Here is a 16,926-nt window from a genome sequence, read left to right on the forward strand (position 1 = left end):
GAGGGAGATTTTTCTACGGTCAGTCAGGGAGTTGTGGATGGATTTGGGGATGGTGATGGAGATGAGGCAGAGGTCGAGAACAGACAGGTTCCGGAGGAAGAAGTACATGGGGGAGTGGAGGCGCCAGTCGAGGGCAGTGACGGCAACGATGAGGAGATTCCTCGTCAGGTGTGGTGTATGAAGGCACGGACTCCGGCTGGGGTAAGCACGAAATCGTTTATTGGGTTAAGCAGCAAGACTTTTATATCTTTCAGTCACATTCTGTATTTTTCCATGTTCCTGTGTTTATGACTAACACAGCAATTCTGTAACCTTCAAGAACAGTAACAAGCAACACCCGTCTATGCAAGGACATGGGGCCGAAAAGAAGTAACTCTTGCCTGTACAAAGCTGTGATAACAAAGACCAGCCTTTTGGCCACAGCTCTCCTCTCTGTTCCTTGTTTACTTGGCCCTGCTGTTCCCCAAAGTCAGGGCCTCCAGGCAGACCAGGAGGAACAGTGCGGCATGGACCAGTTGCAGCTCCCGGACCTCCGAGAATCCCAGTAGGAGGAATTCCATCACTCCAGTCAAATTGACCATCTCCTGGAGAAGATTTCATTTGGGGACGACAAGAAGGAATTTGCTTCAGACCAGTGGTCCCCAGTGATGGGGCTGGGAGGTGGGTGTTCATTTAATTGCTATTCTAACAATTACTTTGGGATTTATTAAATGCCGATTATGTCAGGGCACTATGATAAGTGATGGGGTAGGTTGTCTGCTAGTCCGAAATGCAGAAGGGTGGAAAGGGTACGGACATGTTAGTAGATTTGGGTTCTGATCTCTGCCCTGCTAGTGGCCTGAGACCTTGGCAAGTCACTTATTCCCTTGTTGCCTAGATTTTCTAGTCTGTAAAATGGGGTGGTTTTATCTGCTCTCCCCACGTATTGGCCTGGAAGCCCCATGTATTTGCCCTCAGTCGGTCAATCAGTCAATTCGTCTTGTCTGGAACGCCCTCCCTCCCCAAATCCCTCAAACCAGCTCAGTTCCCCACTTCAAAGCCCTACTGTAAGCTCACCTCCTCCAGAAGGCCTTCTCGGACTAAGCCCCCCTTTTCCTCGGCTCCCTCTCCCCTCCCCATCGCCCCGACTCGCTCCCTTTGCTCTACACTCTCCCTGCCCCACAACACTTGTGTATATACGTACGTACTTTTACTAATTCTATTTATTTTTTATTAATGGTAAGTATTTATCTATAATTCTATTTATTTGTAATGATGCTACTGATGCCTGTTTACTCGTTTTGATGACTGTCTCCCCCTTCTAGACTGTGAGTCCGTTGTGGGTAGGGAATGTCTCTGTTGCTGACTTTTCCTTCCCAAGAGCATAGTACAGTGCTCTGCACACAGTAAGCACTCAATAAATACGATTGAAAGAATGACTGAATGAATTATATTTATTGAGCACTTACTGTGTGCAGAGCATTGGACTAAGTGCTAGGGAGAGTACAGTTGGACAATATAACCGACCCATTCCCTGCCCACAACAAGATTATAGTCTGCAGTATTCAATCTTAAAATTTCCCATATCAACCTCAGCGTTTGAATAGTGTTTAGCCCATTGTAATTTCTGAATAAATACAGTAAGAATTATAACAAAGGCTTGACTTCACCACCACCACCCCCTCCAGTCCCTTTTTATCCCAACAGGGCTCTCTGGATCCTTGCTCTGCCACTTGTCTTCTGTGTGATCTTGAGCAAGTCACTTCACTTCTCTGTGCCTCAGTTACCTCATAATAATAGCATTAATAATAATGGTATTTGTTAAGCGCTTACTATGTGTCAAGCACTGTTCTAGGCGCTGGGGTAGATACAAGGTATTCGGGTTGTCCCACGTGGGGCTCACAGCTTTAATCCCCATTTTACAGATGAGGTAACTGAGACACAGAGAAGTTAGGTGACTTGCCCAAGGTTACAGAGGAGACAAATGTCCCACTTGGAGCTTATAGCATACGTAGGAGGGACAACAGGAGAACTGAGGACCAGAGAAGTGAAGCAACTTGCCCAAGGTCACCCAGCCAGAAATTGGTACCATACCCAAGTCATTCTGACTCCCAGATTCGGGCCATGCTGCTCTTTAGCCCCTAGCTCACACCATTCCATCGGTCTGGAACGCTCCCCCACGCCAAATCCACCAAGTCAAGCAATCAATCATATTTATTGACTGCTTTCTATGTGCGGAACACTGAATTAGGCCCTTGGAAGTGTACGGTGTCACAATATAATAAACACATTCCCTGCCCGCAATGATCTGACAGTCTAGAGGGGGAGACAGACATGGATATAAATAAATGAATTAGGGGTATATACATAAGTGCTGTGGGACTGAGGGTGGGGTGATTAAAAGGAGCAAATCAGAGTGACGCAGTAGAGAGTGGGAGAAGAGGAAAGAAGGACGTATTCAGGGAAGGCCTCTTGGAGGAGACTGGCCTTCAGTAAGACTCCGATCGGGCGGGGGTGGTTGTGTAGGATCACAATTCTCATATCCTCAGTGCCCTCCTAATATTATCATTTGCTTCCCTTGAATTTCCCATGGTGAACACCTTCTCCTACCCGTAGCCTCTCTTCACTCATCCGATCAATGATATTTATTGAGCATTTACTATGTGCAGAACAATGTACTAAGCTCTTGGGAGAATAGAATACAACAGAATTTGCAGACACGTTCCCTGCCAATAACGAGCTCCCGGCTCAGACTCATCAGGTCAGGCCCGAGCTGGAATTCGCTGGTCTCCCCTTGCTTTGGGTCCCGTCGAAATTCCTCCGACCCCTCAGTGTTCCCCAGATTGTCGGCAAGCCTTCAAAAAGGGGAGAGGACACTGTCGCAAGAAGCCGGGAGGATCTCCTGATGGTGACGTCTTCTTTCTTTCCCAAAGCTCCTGAGTTATCTGCGGTTGATTCTGGAGAGGAGACGAGGGCAAAGCTCTTCAAAGGAGACTGTTTGGATCGTGGTAAGGGCTCTTCGGGGTCTTTCAGGATCTTGGTGGCATCTATCTCACAGGAAAGTGTCAAGGCGGCCAGCACAATCTGTAAACACACTGATTCCCCCTGATTTCCTGGGTCAGTAGCTTTCACGTTTGTCTTGCCCCTACTACAGCCCAACTCATACGCTTTGCTCCCCTAATGACAGCTTACTCACCATGCCCCATTCTCGTCTATCTCACCGCTGACCCCTTTCCCTCATCCTGATCCTGGCCTGAAACTCCCCTGCCATGTACACCAGAACGCCACTCTCTCCATGTTTGATGTCTTATTAAGGTCATATTTCTAAGAGGCCTTTCCTGAATGAGCCCTCTTTTTCCTGGCTCTCGCTCCCTTATGCATCATCTTAGCAATTGGATCTGGGACCTTTGGGGGGGGTCTGATCTTTACCCCACCCTTAAACCCCCAACTTTTATATACATACATTTAAATTACAGACTATTAATTAATTCATTCATTCAATGGTATTTATTGAGCGCTTACTGTGTGCAGAGCACTGTACTAAGCACTTGGAAAGTAAAAGTTGGCAACATATAGAGACGGTCCCTACTCAACAGCGGGCTCACAGTCTAGAAGGGGGAGACAGATAACAAAACAAAACATATTAACAAAATAAAATAAATAGAATAAATATGTACAAATAAAATAAATAAATAAATAGAGTAATAAATACGTACACACATATATATATATATATGTACAGGTGCTGTGGGGAGGGCAAGGAGGTAACGCGGGGGGGATGGGGAGGGGGAAGAGGGAGAGAGGAAGGAGGGGGCTCAGTCTGGGAAGGCCTCCTGGAGGAGGTGAACTCTCAGTGGGGCTTTGAAGGGAGGAAGAGAGTTAGCTTGGTAAATGTGCGGAGGGAGGGCATTTTTAGACTGTGAGCCCACTGTTGGGTAGGGACTGTCTCTATGTGTTGCCAATTTGTACTTCTCAAGCGCTTAGTACAGTGCTCTGCACATAGTAAGCGCTCAATAAATACGATCGATTGATTGATTGATTCCAGGCCAGGGGGATGACGTGAGCCGGGGGTCGACAGCGGGACAGGTGAGAACGAGGCACAGTGAGAAGATTAGCGGCAGAGGAGCGGAGGGTGCGGGGTGGGCTGTAGAAGGAGAGAAGGGAGGTGAGGTAGAAGGGGGCGTGGTGATGGGGAGCCTTGAAGCCGAGGGTGAGGAGTTTTTGCCTGATGCGTAGGTTGATTGGTAGCCCTGGAGATTTTTGAGGAAGGGAGTAACATGCCCAGAGCATTTCTGTACAAAGACGAACCCGGCAGCGGCGTGAAGTATGGATTGAAGTCGGGAGAGACAGGAGGATGTGAGATCGGAGAGAACGCTGATACAGTACTGAATCCAGTCGGCATAGGATGAGAGATTGAACCAGCAGGGTACCGGTTTGGATGGAGAGGAAAGGGCGGATCTTCGCGATGTTGTGGAGGTGAGATCGGCAGGTTTTGGATGGACGGATCGGATGTGAGGGGTGAACGAGAGAGCAGAGTCGAGGATGACACCAAGAGTGCGGCATTGTGAGACGGGAAGGATGGTAATGCCGTCAACAGTGATGGGGATGTCAGGGAGGGGGCAGGGTTTAGGAGGGAAGATAAGGAGTTCAGTCTTGGACATGTTGAGCTTTAGATGGCGGGCAGACATCCTGATGGCGATGTACTGAAGGCAGGAGGAGATGCGAGCCTGGAGGGAGGGAGAGAGAGCAGGGGCAGAGATGTAGATTTCGGTGTCATCAGCCTAGACATGATAGTTGAAGCCGTGGGACCGAATGAGTTCACCAAGGGAGTGAGTGTAGATAGAGAACAGAAGGGGACCAAGGACTGACCCTTGAGGAACCCCTACAGTAAGGGGATGGGAGGGGGAGGAGGAGCCCACAAAAGAGTCTGAGAATGAACTGCCGGAGAGATAAGAGGAGAACCAGGAGAGGACAGAGTCTGTGAAGCCAAGGTTGGATAGCGTGTTGAGGAGAAGGGGGTGGTCCACAGTGTCGAAGACAGCTGAGAGGTCGAGGAGAATTAGGATAGAGTATGAGCCATTGGATTTGGCAAGTAGGAGGTCATTGGTGATCTTTGAGAGGGCAGTTTCCGTGGAATGTAGGGCACAGAAGCCAGATTAGATGGGGTCGAGGAAAGAGTTGGCGTTGAGGAATTCGAGGCAGCGCGTGTAGACAACTCGTTCAAGGAGTTTGGAAATGAATGGTAGGAGGGAGATAGGGCGATAACTAGAAGGTGAGGTGGGGTCAAGAGAGTGTTTTTCTAGGATAGGAGAGACATGGGAATGTTTGAAGGCAGCGGGAAAGGAACCAGTGGAGATTGAGAGGTTGAAGATTACGTACGTATGCTAATGTCTGTCTCCCCCTCTAGACGGTAGGCTTGTTGCAGGTGGAGAACATGTCCACCAACTCTGTTGTACGGATTCTTCCAAACAGTACAGTGCTCCCTCCCAAACAACTCGACCATTGGCTTACAAACGTCTCACCAGCTTTGCCCATCTCACCCACCATCTCACTCCATCCCCCCCACCCGCTCTCCCCATCCCACCCACTCGTTCCCCTGCCTCACATTTTTCACACCTCTTCCCAAGATCACCCTCCAACTGCATCTAGCTCTTGCCACCCATCTCTGACCCTCAGCCCTTCTCCAGATCATGCTACTTTTTTCCTAACCTGGAACTTCCTTTCTTCCAAATCCATTACCTCCAAAGCCTCCCTAAAATCTTACCTCCTCTGAGAGGTTTTCCTGATTAATTCGCCTCACCCCGCAATCTAATCACTTTAACACCTCTCTTGCCTGTTATGAGACCTATTCCTATCCTGAGCACATATGGATCGACTTTCTATCTATTTATGTATCTGTGCGTGTATTTACTTGCATTGCAATTATTTATTTCCTCCTGATTCATTTTACAACTTCCTGCTATATGCGTCTTCTTTACCCTGCTCCCTCTGTTTTTCTGTGGCATTTGATAAGCGCTTAGTATGTGTCGAGCACTGTTCTAAGTGCTAGGGGAGATGCAAGTTCATCAGGTCAGACACAGTCTCTGTTCCACATGGGACTCACAGTCTAAGTATTGATTCTCCATTTTACAATTGAGGATACTGAGGCACAGAGAAGTGAAATGACTTGCCCAAAGTCCCACAGCAGGCAAGGGGCAAAGCTGGGATTAGAACCCAGGTCTTTAGTCTCTCAAGTCTGTGCTTTTTCCACTAGGCCACACGCTTCTCTTCGAGTAAACTATTAGCTCCTTGGAGACAGGGGTTATATGTCTTCCGTTTTTTATAGTATTCGCTAAATGCTTACTAGGTGCCAGGTACTGTTCTAAGTTCTGGGATAGATGCAAGCTAATCGGGTTGGACACAGGCCCTTATCCCACATGGGGCTCACAGCCTGAATCCCCATTTTACAGATGAGGTAACTGAGGCACGGAGAAGTTAAGTGACTTGCCCAAGTTTACACAGCAGAGAAATGGCAGGGCCGGGATTAGAACCCACATCCTCTGACTCCCAACTCCTGTTGCCACAAAGCCATGCTGCTTCTTGGTAAAGAATATAGTACAGTAGAGATAGATATCTATATTTATCTCTATACCTATCTCTATATCTATATTTATATCTATCTCTATATCTATCTACCATCACTGGACTGTCAACTCCTTATGGACAGGGAACATGTCTGCTAATTCTATTGTATTGTGCTCGCCAAAGTGCTTAATATAGTACTCTGCCCACAGTAAGTACTCAATAAATTCTCACTATGTTACAGTCTAGGGTAGATCCAGCAGAATCAGATTACACACACTCCCTTGTCCACATGGGGCTCACTGTCTAGGAGTGAGGAAAAGCAGGTATTTTGTTCCCAATTTCCAGATACAGAAATCAAGGCTTTGTTCAGTGGAAGGGCTGGAATTAGAAACTCAATCTCCTAATCAATGAGTCAGTCAATGATATATATTAAGTGCTTATTCTGTGCAGAGCACAATACCAAGGGCTTGGGAGAGTAATAATAATAATTGCGGTATTTGTTAAGTGCTTACTCTATGCCAGGCACCGTACTAAGCGCTGGGATGGAGACAAGCAAATCAAATTGGACACAGTCCCTGCCCAACCTGGGACTCTCATCCTCAAACCCCATTTTACAAATGGCATAGAAGCACAGATAATTCAAGTGACGTGCCCAAGGTCACACAGCAGACGTGTTTCAGAGCCAGGATTAGAACTCATGACCTTCTGACTCCTAGGGCTATGCACTATCCACTATGCAAGTTGGTAGACATGTTCCCTGCTCACAATATGCTTATGGCTTACGGCTTATGCGTAGATAGGCATTAAACTAAATTACAGCCCAGCCCACACACTCCTCTGGTGCTAACCTCCTCACTGTGCCTCGTTCTCGCCTATCCCGCCATCGACCCCTGGCCCATATGTTCTACCTCTGGCCTGGAACGCCTTCCCTCCTCACATCCGCCAAAAAAGATTTCTTTCCCCCTTCAAAGCCCTACTGAGAGCTCACCTCCTCCGGGAGGTCTTCCCAGACTAAGCCCCGCTTTTCCTTTGCTCCTCCTCCCCTCCCTATCACCCCGACTCCCTTCCTCTGCTCTACCCTTTTCCCCCACCCCACAGCACTTGTGCATATATATAAATATTTATTAGTCGATTTATTTTATTAATGATGTGGATATATCTATAATTCTATTTATTTATTTTAATGCTACTGATGTCTGTCTACTTGTTTGCTTTGTTCTCTGTCTCCCACCTTCTAGACTGTAAGCCCATTGGTGGGTGGGGATTGTCTCTGTTGCTGAATTGTACTTTCCAAGCGCTTAGTCAAGTGCTCTGCACACATTAAGTGCTCAATAAATGCGATTGAATGAATGAATGAATGGGTAAATTACGGAAATGGACATAAGTGTTGTGGACTGAGGGTGGAGTAAAAAAAAAATCAAGTGCTGAAAGGGGACAGATCCAAGTTCACAAGTGATGCAGAGGGAGAAGGAGAAAGGGAAATAAGGACTTAGTTTGGGAAGGCCATTTGCAGGAGATGGGATTTTATATTTGGGGAATGTTGATGAGAAGGCGAGAGGAAGGAGGTGGTGTCGTAGAGGGAGAGAATCTGGGAGCTGGAGACTGGACATTTCCCGGAATAGACCGTGGGGTGCGGGGAAAGAGGAGGGAGATGAAGCAAATGGCCGAGACCAAAAGTGAACCCTAGATCAGACTAGGAAGAAAGTTTGGAGACAGAAAGTAATGACCACAGTGAGGCTTACTGCGGTTTCTGCGCGTGAGACAAACGTCAGTGTGAGGGGTCACATGTTCCCCATAGGGCGGTCGCGTGGTGCAGGACCACTACCTTGTCCATGGGACCAGGCCCCAGAGATGCCTGCCCCTAGGGAAGCCAATCCCGAACAGGACATTATAGGCCCCTCATCCCAACGTGTGACCCGTCCCCCTGGAGGAATCCCTCAGGAGTGGCAGGGTGTTTTTCCAGAAAGGCCCGGCCTCGCCGAGAGCCCGTCACGTTCTGAGTGGGAAGGAAGAGTAGCCAGGACCCTTGGAATCTCCCGGAGACCTTCCTGTGCCCGAAGTCAGGGAGGTGATGGGACAGGGGTGGTTGTAGGACAGCAGAGACCAGAGCCCGCTAACCCCACACTGACCGTTGAGTCTGGGCCGGGGACAACATGGTTAAGACGTGGTTTACAGGGGGGCCGGCGGTGACAGAGAATGAAAGAAAGCTTCCCCGTCTAACTCACATCTCCACCCATAATTCATTTCTCTACCGCTGACGTCTCCAACTGCCAGATCTTCTGGGTGGGTAGTGGGGATGGGCAGGGTCAGACCAGTGAAAAATGTTCCGAGAAGAGCAGTCTCCATATCCCCTGACAGAGCTGGTTATTTCTTCTATGCAATGGCGTTTATTGAGCCAGCATGATGTGCAGAGCACTGTACAAAAAGCTCTGAAAGAAAAGATTGGGTAAGTCCCCGACTAAAAACAAGGGGTGAAGGGGAATCCGACACGTATCTGATTCTCCTTGTCCTGCTTTGGTGGTGGAAGGCAGAGTGGATCTAGATGGATTTAGGGCAATTCTATCATTTCAGACCCCATGATGTATGGGTCCTCTTGGACTATAGTAAAAATAATAATAATAATAATTGTCGTATTTGTAAAGTACTTACCATGCACCAGGCACTGTATTAAGCACTGGGATGGATACGAAAAAGCAAGTTGGACACAACCCCAGTCTCATTCCCCATTTTACAGATGAGGGATACAAGTGGCAGAGCCGGGATTAGAACCCAGGTTGTTTTGACTCCCAGGTCCGTGCTCTATCCATTAGGCCACATTGCATCTCTAATCCAGAAACTATATCTAACACAGGAAATTAAGACAAAAACCTGGAGGTGCCTCTTTGTCTGGGACCTTCCCATTTTCAGCTGGCCTGTTCCCTCCTGCTCTGATTCCTTCCTGTAGGGTTTATTTTTATTTTCCTCCTCTGCCCCTGCCTCTGTCGCTAATTCTCATTACTCGGAAGCATCTTTGGGTTCCGAGGGGCCTGGGAGAGGAAGATTGTCTCTTTCATTCTTTTGATCATATAGCCTTTAGTGTGTGCAAAGCACTGTACTAAGGCTCTAGACCTCATGGGATGTGTGAGGCCGGAGACTTTTTTAAATGGTATTTGTTAAGCCTTACTATGTGCCAGGCACTGTATTAAACATTGGTGTAGGTACAAGATAATCGGGTCACACACAGTCCCTCTCCCTCCTTGAGCTCACAGTCTTAAATTCCACTTTACAGATGAGGTTACTGAGGCACAGAGAAGTGAAGTGACTTGCCTGAGGTCACAAAGCAGAAAGGTGGTGGAGCTAAGAATAGCACCCAGGTCCTATGACTCCCAGGACCTTGCTCTTTCCACTTGGTCATGCTGCTTTTCCATGTGGGATGTGAATGTTGTCGTGTGCTCTCCTAAGAGCCTATAACAATGCTCTGCACACAGTAAACACTCAATAAATACCGTTGATTTCCTGAATTCGCTCATTCATTCAATCATCTTGATTGGCCACTGTGTGCAAAGCACTTTTCCTTCATCTGTGTATGTTATTATTTTATTTCCCGTCACCCCAGTCAGATTATAAACTGCTCCTTGCCCCGGTAGATCGTCTTGGAAATCTCCAGGAAATGTTCAATGTCACCAAGGTGCCGGAATTCCTCCTGCTGGGATTCTCGGAGGTCCAGGAGCTGCAGCTGGTCCACGCCACGCTGTTCCTCCTGGTCTACCAGGCGGCCCTGACAGGGAATCGTCTCATCGTCGCCGTCAACGCCCTCGACCGGCGCTTTCACACCGAAATGTACTTCTTCCTCAGGAACCTGTCCCTAGTTGACCTCTGCCTCATCTCTGTCACCGTCCTCCAATCCATCCAAAACTCCCTGATGAACCTTAGATCCATCTCTTTCTTGGGCTGTGCCGTCCAGATCTTCTCAGTGGTACTTTTTGCTGATTCTGAAGGTTTCATTCTCACGGTGATGTCCTATGACTGCTTCGTATCCATCTGCGCTATGAAATCATCATGTATCGAGGGGCCTCTGGGAAGATGGTGGCAGCTTCCTGGTTCAGTGGGCGTCTCATAGCAGCGATGCCCTCAGCTAGGACCTTCTCCTCCCATTCTGTGATTCCGATGAGATCCCCCAGTTCTTTTGTCACTTCTCTTCCATAATGAAGTTCTCCTGCTGTAAAAGTCACATCGCCCTCGATGTGACCATAGCCATCAGCGCCTGTTTTGGTATCTGCTGCCTAATTTGCATCCTTGTCTCATACGTACACATCTTCCAGGCTGTGCTGAGGATGCCAGCGACCGAATGCCTAGGCAAAGCCTTCTCCACCTGCCTGCGCTACCCCGCCATCATGGCTATGTTTTTCATGATGGCTGCCTTCATTAATTTAAAACCGCCTTCAGGCTTCTCCTCTGTTCTGGATATGGTACTGTCTGTGTTCTAGATTCTGGTGCTCCCGGCCCTTAACACCCTCATCTACAGCCTGAGGAACAGGGACGTGAAGGCTGCCACAGGGAGCGTCCTACGTGGGAGTCCTGTCACCCAGGGTAGAAAATTTCTCCTTCTAAATCGACTGTCATTTTTTATCCCCTGGATTGGTCATTCATTCATTCATTCAATCGTATTTATTGAGCGCTTACTGTGTTCAGAGCTAAGACTAAGGACTAAGCACTGGACTAAGTGCTTGGGAAGTACAGGTTGGAAACATATATAGACGGTCCCTACCCAACAGCGGGATTGTTGGATCTGCATACTGCCTAGGTAGCAGAATTCAGAGGCATCTCTGACATCTAAGTGGTCTGTGCAATTTTGGTTGTTCTTGGGATTCCCTGGGGCAGGTTGGTACATAGCTTCTATTTTCTTCAGGTTTATTGCCTGTCCATTTCCTTGTAACACCTCCTCACAATCACTATCATCAACGGTATTTATCTATCGCTTACTGTGTGCACAGCACGCTACTAAGCACTGAGGGATAGTACAATACAACAGAGTTGATAGATACGTTCCATGCTCACAAAAAGTTTATAGTCTACAGGAGAAGCAACATGGGCTAGTGGATAAAGCACAAATCAGGGAGTCAGAAGGACCTGGGTTTTAATCCCGCTCCTCCATTTTTGTGTTGTGTGACCTTGGGAAAGTCACTTTACTTCTCTGTGCCTTAGTTACCTCATCTGTAAAATGGAGATTAAGACTGTGAGCTCCATTGGGAAGCAGCATGGCTCAGTGGAAAGAGCACGGACTTTGGAGTCACAGGTCATGGGTTCAAATCCCAGCTCTGCGAATTGTCAGCTGTGTGACTTTGGGCAAGTCATTTAATTTTTCTGTGCCTCAGTTCCCTAATCTGTAAAAAGGGGATTAAGATTGTGAGCCCCTTGTGGGACACCCTGATCACGATCACCTCGTAACCTCCCGAGCGCTTAGAACAGTGCTTTGCATATAGTAAGCGCTTAATAAATGCCATCGTTATTATTATTATTATTATTATTATTATTATTATTGTTATTAGTGGGGGACAGGGACTGTGTCCAACCTGCTGAGCTTGTATCTACTCTGGTGCTTAGAACAGTGCTTGACACTTAGTAAGCGCTTATTATTATTCAGAGTTGACCAGTGGTTCATTATTCATTTATTTATATCAATTATGTAAAATTAATTCCTTTACGTTAATGTCTTTATATTAATTTATATTAATATTTATATTAGAGAAGCAGTGCAACAATGGAAAGAGCATGGGCTTGGGATTCAGAGGTAGTGGGTTTCCACCACTTGTCAGCTGTGTGACTTTGGGCAAGTCATTTAACTCTCTGTTCCTCAGTTACCTCATCTCTAAAATAGGGATTAAGACTGTAAGTCTCGCTTGCGACAACCTGATTATCTTGTATCTACCCCAGCACTTAGAACAGTGCTCGGCACGTAGTAAGCATTTAACAAATACCATCATAATTATGATAATTATTATTATGTCTTTCTCTCCCTCTAGACTGTAAACTCGTTGTGAGCAGGGAATGTGTATACCCACTCTGTCATATTGGACTCTCCCAATCACTTTGTACAGTGCTTGCCCTACACACAGAAAAGCACTCAATAAATACTATTGACTGACTTTCTGACAGAGTAAGTGAGTAGTACTCATTAAATACCAGTGATTGCTGGATTGTTTGACTGATTAACGTGGATTGAAAATAAAGCCCGGGGAAATGAAAATTTGGAAGTGGTCCACCTCTCTGGGAATGCTCTCGGGTGTTAGCCAGACACAGACTCTGCCCGGAGTGGGGGCTCGTGGAAACCAAGATGGCCTCTTTCCTCAGAAGGAGGTGTGGCTGTTGGAGTTTGGCGGGAGCTGCAGAGATGGCATGAGAGGTCGGAGGTGGGAAGGCAGGAGTGGGTGAGACCTTCTGGAAGCTGGGGAATGGATGAATCTCGGAGTAGGACAGGGAGGATATATAAGAGGGAGAGATAATCAGTTAATCAATCAATCATGTTTATTAAGCGTGCAATGTGTGCAGAGCACTGCACTGGGAAGTTGGGAGAGTACAAAACAACAATTTCGCAGACGTATTCTCTGCCATAATATTCCATAATAGTAATACTAATAATAATGGCATTTGCTACGTGCTTACCGTGTGCCAAGTACTGTACTAAGCACTGGAATATCATTGAAGGCACAAGATCGTTAGGTCCCGCATGGGGCTCACAGTCTAAGTAGATGGGAGAACAGGGATCAAACCATCATTTTGCAGATGAAGGAACTGAGATATATAGAAGTCAAGTGACTTGCCCAAGATCACACAGAAGATAAGTGACAGAGTAAGGATCAGAACCCAAGACTGTGTGACTTTGGATGTCACAATTTCTCTGTGCCTCAGTTCCCTCATCTGTAAAATGGGGATTAAGACTGTGAGCCCCTCGTGGTACAACCTACTCATCTTGTAATCTCCCCAGCGCTTAGAACAGTGCTTTGTACATAGTAAGCGCTTAATAAATGCTATCATTATTATTATTAAGTCCTATAACCCCGAGGTCAGTGCTTTTATCCATCAGGACACACTGCTTCTTGCTTCTGGCACCTGGAATAGGAGTATGAGAGAGGATATTTCCCCTATTACTCTATTATTCTATAATTATTACTCTACAATTTTCCCCAATATTCTACTATTTCCCTATCTCTAATCTACATAAATGTCTGCCTCCCCTTGAAGACTGTAAACTTCATGTGGGCAGAGCACTTACCTACCAACTTTCCAACTTACCAACTACCAACTGTTGTACTTTCCCAAACATTTAGTTCAGTGCTCTGCACGCAATAAGCAGAAGCAGCATGGTCTAGTGCACAGAACCTGGGTCTCGGGGTTAAAAGGATCTGAGTTCTAATCCCAGTTCTGCCACTTACCGGCTGTGTTACCTGAGAGAAATCATTTCACTTCTTTGGGTCTCGGTTCCCTCATCTGTAAAACGGGGATTAAGACTGTGAGTCCCACGTGGGACACGACCTGTGTCCAACAGGATTAGCTTGTATCCACCCCAGCGCTTAGTATAGTGTCCGGAACAGAAATGATCCCTCAATAAAATCAATCGATTGGTTTTGAAGGCTGAGAAGCTGGTGGAGGAGGGACAGAGAAGCAGGTGAGGGAGAGGGATTATGGCTAGTGAAGGAGGAGAGATGGAGTTGTCTACAGAAGACAGGGAAGATAAGCTACTTGTCTGCTGTGTGACCTCCGGCAAGTCACTTAATTATCTGGGCCTCAGTTACATCATCTGTAAAGTGGAAATTGAGACTGTGAGCCCCACGTGGGACAGGGACTGTGTCCAACCTGATTTGCTTGTATCTACCCCAGGGCTTAATACCGTGCCTGGCACATAATAAGCGCTTAACAAATACAATAATAATAATAATAACTATTATTATTATTATTATTATTATTATTAGGGGAATAGGGGTAGCAAATGGGGGTAGGCACCATTGTCTAGGCCAGTTGTGGAAAGGTCAGTGTGTGGTCAGTGAAGCTAGAAAGGGAATGTTAGAGATGCTGGACCAAGAATGGAGTGGCCTAGTTTATCCCTCTCAGATGGCCGCCTTCACCCACCAGCACAGCCTGGGGAAAACCTAATGTGGTACGGAGTCCGGAAACTGAATTCGAGCTCTGGCTCAGCCAGTAGCCCGCTAAGGAACTCATTTAACATTTCCGGGCCTCAAAGACCTCAACTGTAAAATGAGAATGATGAAATGTGTCCTTCCCTAGGTAGCAATCATTCATTCATTCAATCTTATTTACTGAGCACTTACCGTGTGCAGAAAACTGTACTAAGCGCTTAGAAAGTGCAATTCGGCAACATATAATAATAAAATTAATAATAATTATGACATTTATTAAGCGCTTACTATGTACAAAGCACTGTTCTAAGCGTTAGGGAGGTTACAAGGTGATCAGGTTGTCCCACGGGGGACTCACAGTCTTAATCTTAATCTTAGTCTTAATCTTACTGTATCAACCTCCTCTCCGATCTCCCATCCTCTAGTCTCTCCCCACTTCAATCCATACTTCACGCCGCTGCCCGGATTGTCTTTGTCCAGAAACATTCTGGACATGTTACTCCCCTCCTCAAAATTCTCCAGTGGCTACCAATCAACCAACGCATCAGACAGAAACTCCTCACCCTCGGCTTCAAGGCTCTCCATCACCTCGCCTCCTCCTACCTCACCTCCCTTCTCTCCTTCTACAGCCCAGCCCGCACCCTCTGTTCCTCTGCCGCTAATCTCCTCACTGTGCCTCTTTCTCGCCTGTTCCGACGTCGACCCCCGGCCCACGTCACCCCCCTGGCCTGGAATGCCCTCCCTCGCAACATCCGCCAAGCTAGCTCTCTTCCTCCTTTCAAGACCCTACTGAGAGCTCACCTCTTCCAGGAGGCCTTCCCAGACTAAGCCTCCTCCTTCCTCTCCCCCTCCTCCCCCTCTCCATCCCCCCTGCTTTACCTCCTTCCCTTCCCCACAGCACCTGAATATATGTATATATATTTGTACATATTTATTTCTCTATTTATTTGTTTATTTTACTTGTACATATCTATTCTATTTATTTTATTTTGTTAATATGTTTTGTTTTGTTCTCTATCTCCCCCTTCTAGACTGTGAGCCCACTGTTGGGTAGGGACCGTCTCTATGTGTTGCCAACTTGTGCTTCCCAAGCGCTTAGCATAGTGCTCTGCACAAAGTAAGCGCTCAATAAATACGATTGATTGATTGATTAATCCCCATTTTACAGATGAGGTACTTGAGGCAGAGAGAAGTTAAGTGACTTGTCCAAAGTCACACAGCTGACAATTGGCAGAGTTGGGATTGGAACCCATGACCTCTGACTCCAAAGCCTGTGCTCCTTCCACTGAGCCACGCATATAGAAATAGTCCCTACTGAACAACGGTCTCACAATCTAGAAGGGGCAGACAGACAGCAAAACAGAACAAGTAGACAGGTGTCAACACCACCATAAAAAATAGAATTATGGATATATACACATCATTAATAAAATAAAGTAATAAATATGTACAAATATACACAAGTGCTGTGGGGAGGGGAAGCGGGTAGGGCAGAGGGAGGGAATGGGGGAGATGGAGAGGGGAGGAGGAGCAGAGGATTGGGAGTCCTCAATCCCATTGAACGCTTCACAGTCTTCACAGTTTGACTGGAGCTCCTTCCTGTGAGAGACATTCAGCTAGTGGGTCACGTGGTCCCCATGGGGTGGTCATCTGGGGCAGAGCCGCTACCCTGCCTGTTGGGCCAGGTCCTGAGCGATGTTGTCCCCCCCCGCGGGAAGCCAGTCCCGAACAGGACGTAATGAGGCCCCTCAGCCCAATGTGTGGCCCGTCCCCCGGGAGGAATCCTACACGAAGCGGCAGAGGGCTTGTCTGGAAAGGCCCGGCCTCGCCGAGAGCCCATCAGGCTCCTAGCTGGAGGGAAGATGAGCCCGGACCCTCCATGCCTTCAAGAGACCCTCCTGTGGCCAGTGTCAGGGAGTTGAGGGGACGGGGTTGGTTGTAGGACAACAAAGACCAGGGCCCGCTGGCCCCAGTCTCACCAGTGAGTCTGGAACGCGGAGTATACGGATGGGAAAAGTTTTAAAGGCGGGCCGGAAGTGACAGAGAACCAGAGAAAGCTCGCCTATCTCTTAACGTATCCACACATAAAACAGTTCTCTCCCCGCGGCTTCTCAATTGCTCTCCATCCTCCAGGTCCCCTGGGTGGGTGGCAGGAATGGACACGGAGCACTTACTCTGTGCCTTATAGTAGTACTATGTACTAAACTCTGGGGTAGTTGCAAACCTATCAGATTGGACACAACCCCTGTCCTACATGGGACTCACAGTC

This window comes from Tachyglossus aculeatus, unplaced genomic scaffold (assembly GCF_015852505.1).
Source record: "Tachyglossus aculeatus isolate mTacAcu1 unplaced genomic scaffold, mTacAcu1.pri scaffold_115_arrow_ctg1, whole genome shotgun sequence".
NCBI classification, from domain to species: domain Eukaryota; kingdom Metazoa; phylum Chordata; class Mammalia; order Monotremata; family Tachyglossidae; genus Tachyglossus; species Tachyglossus aculeatus.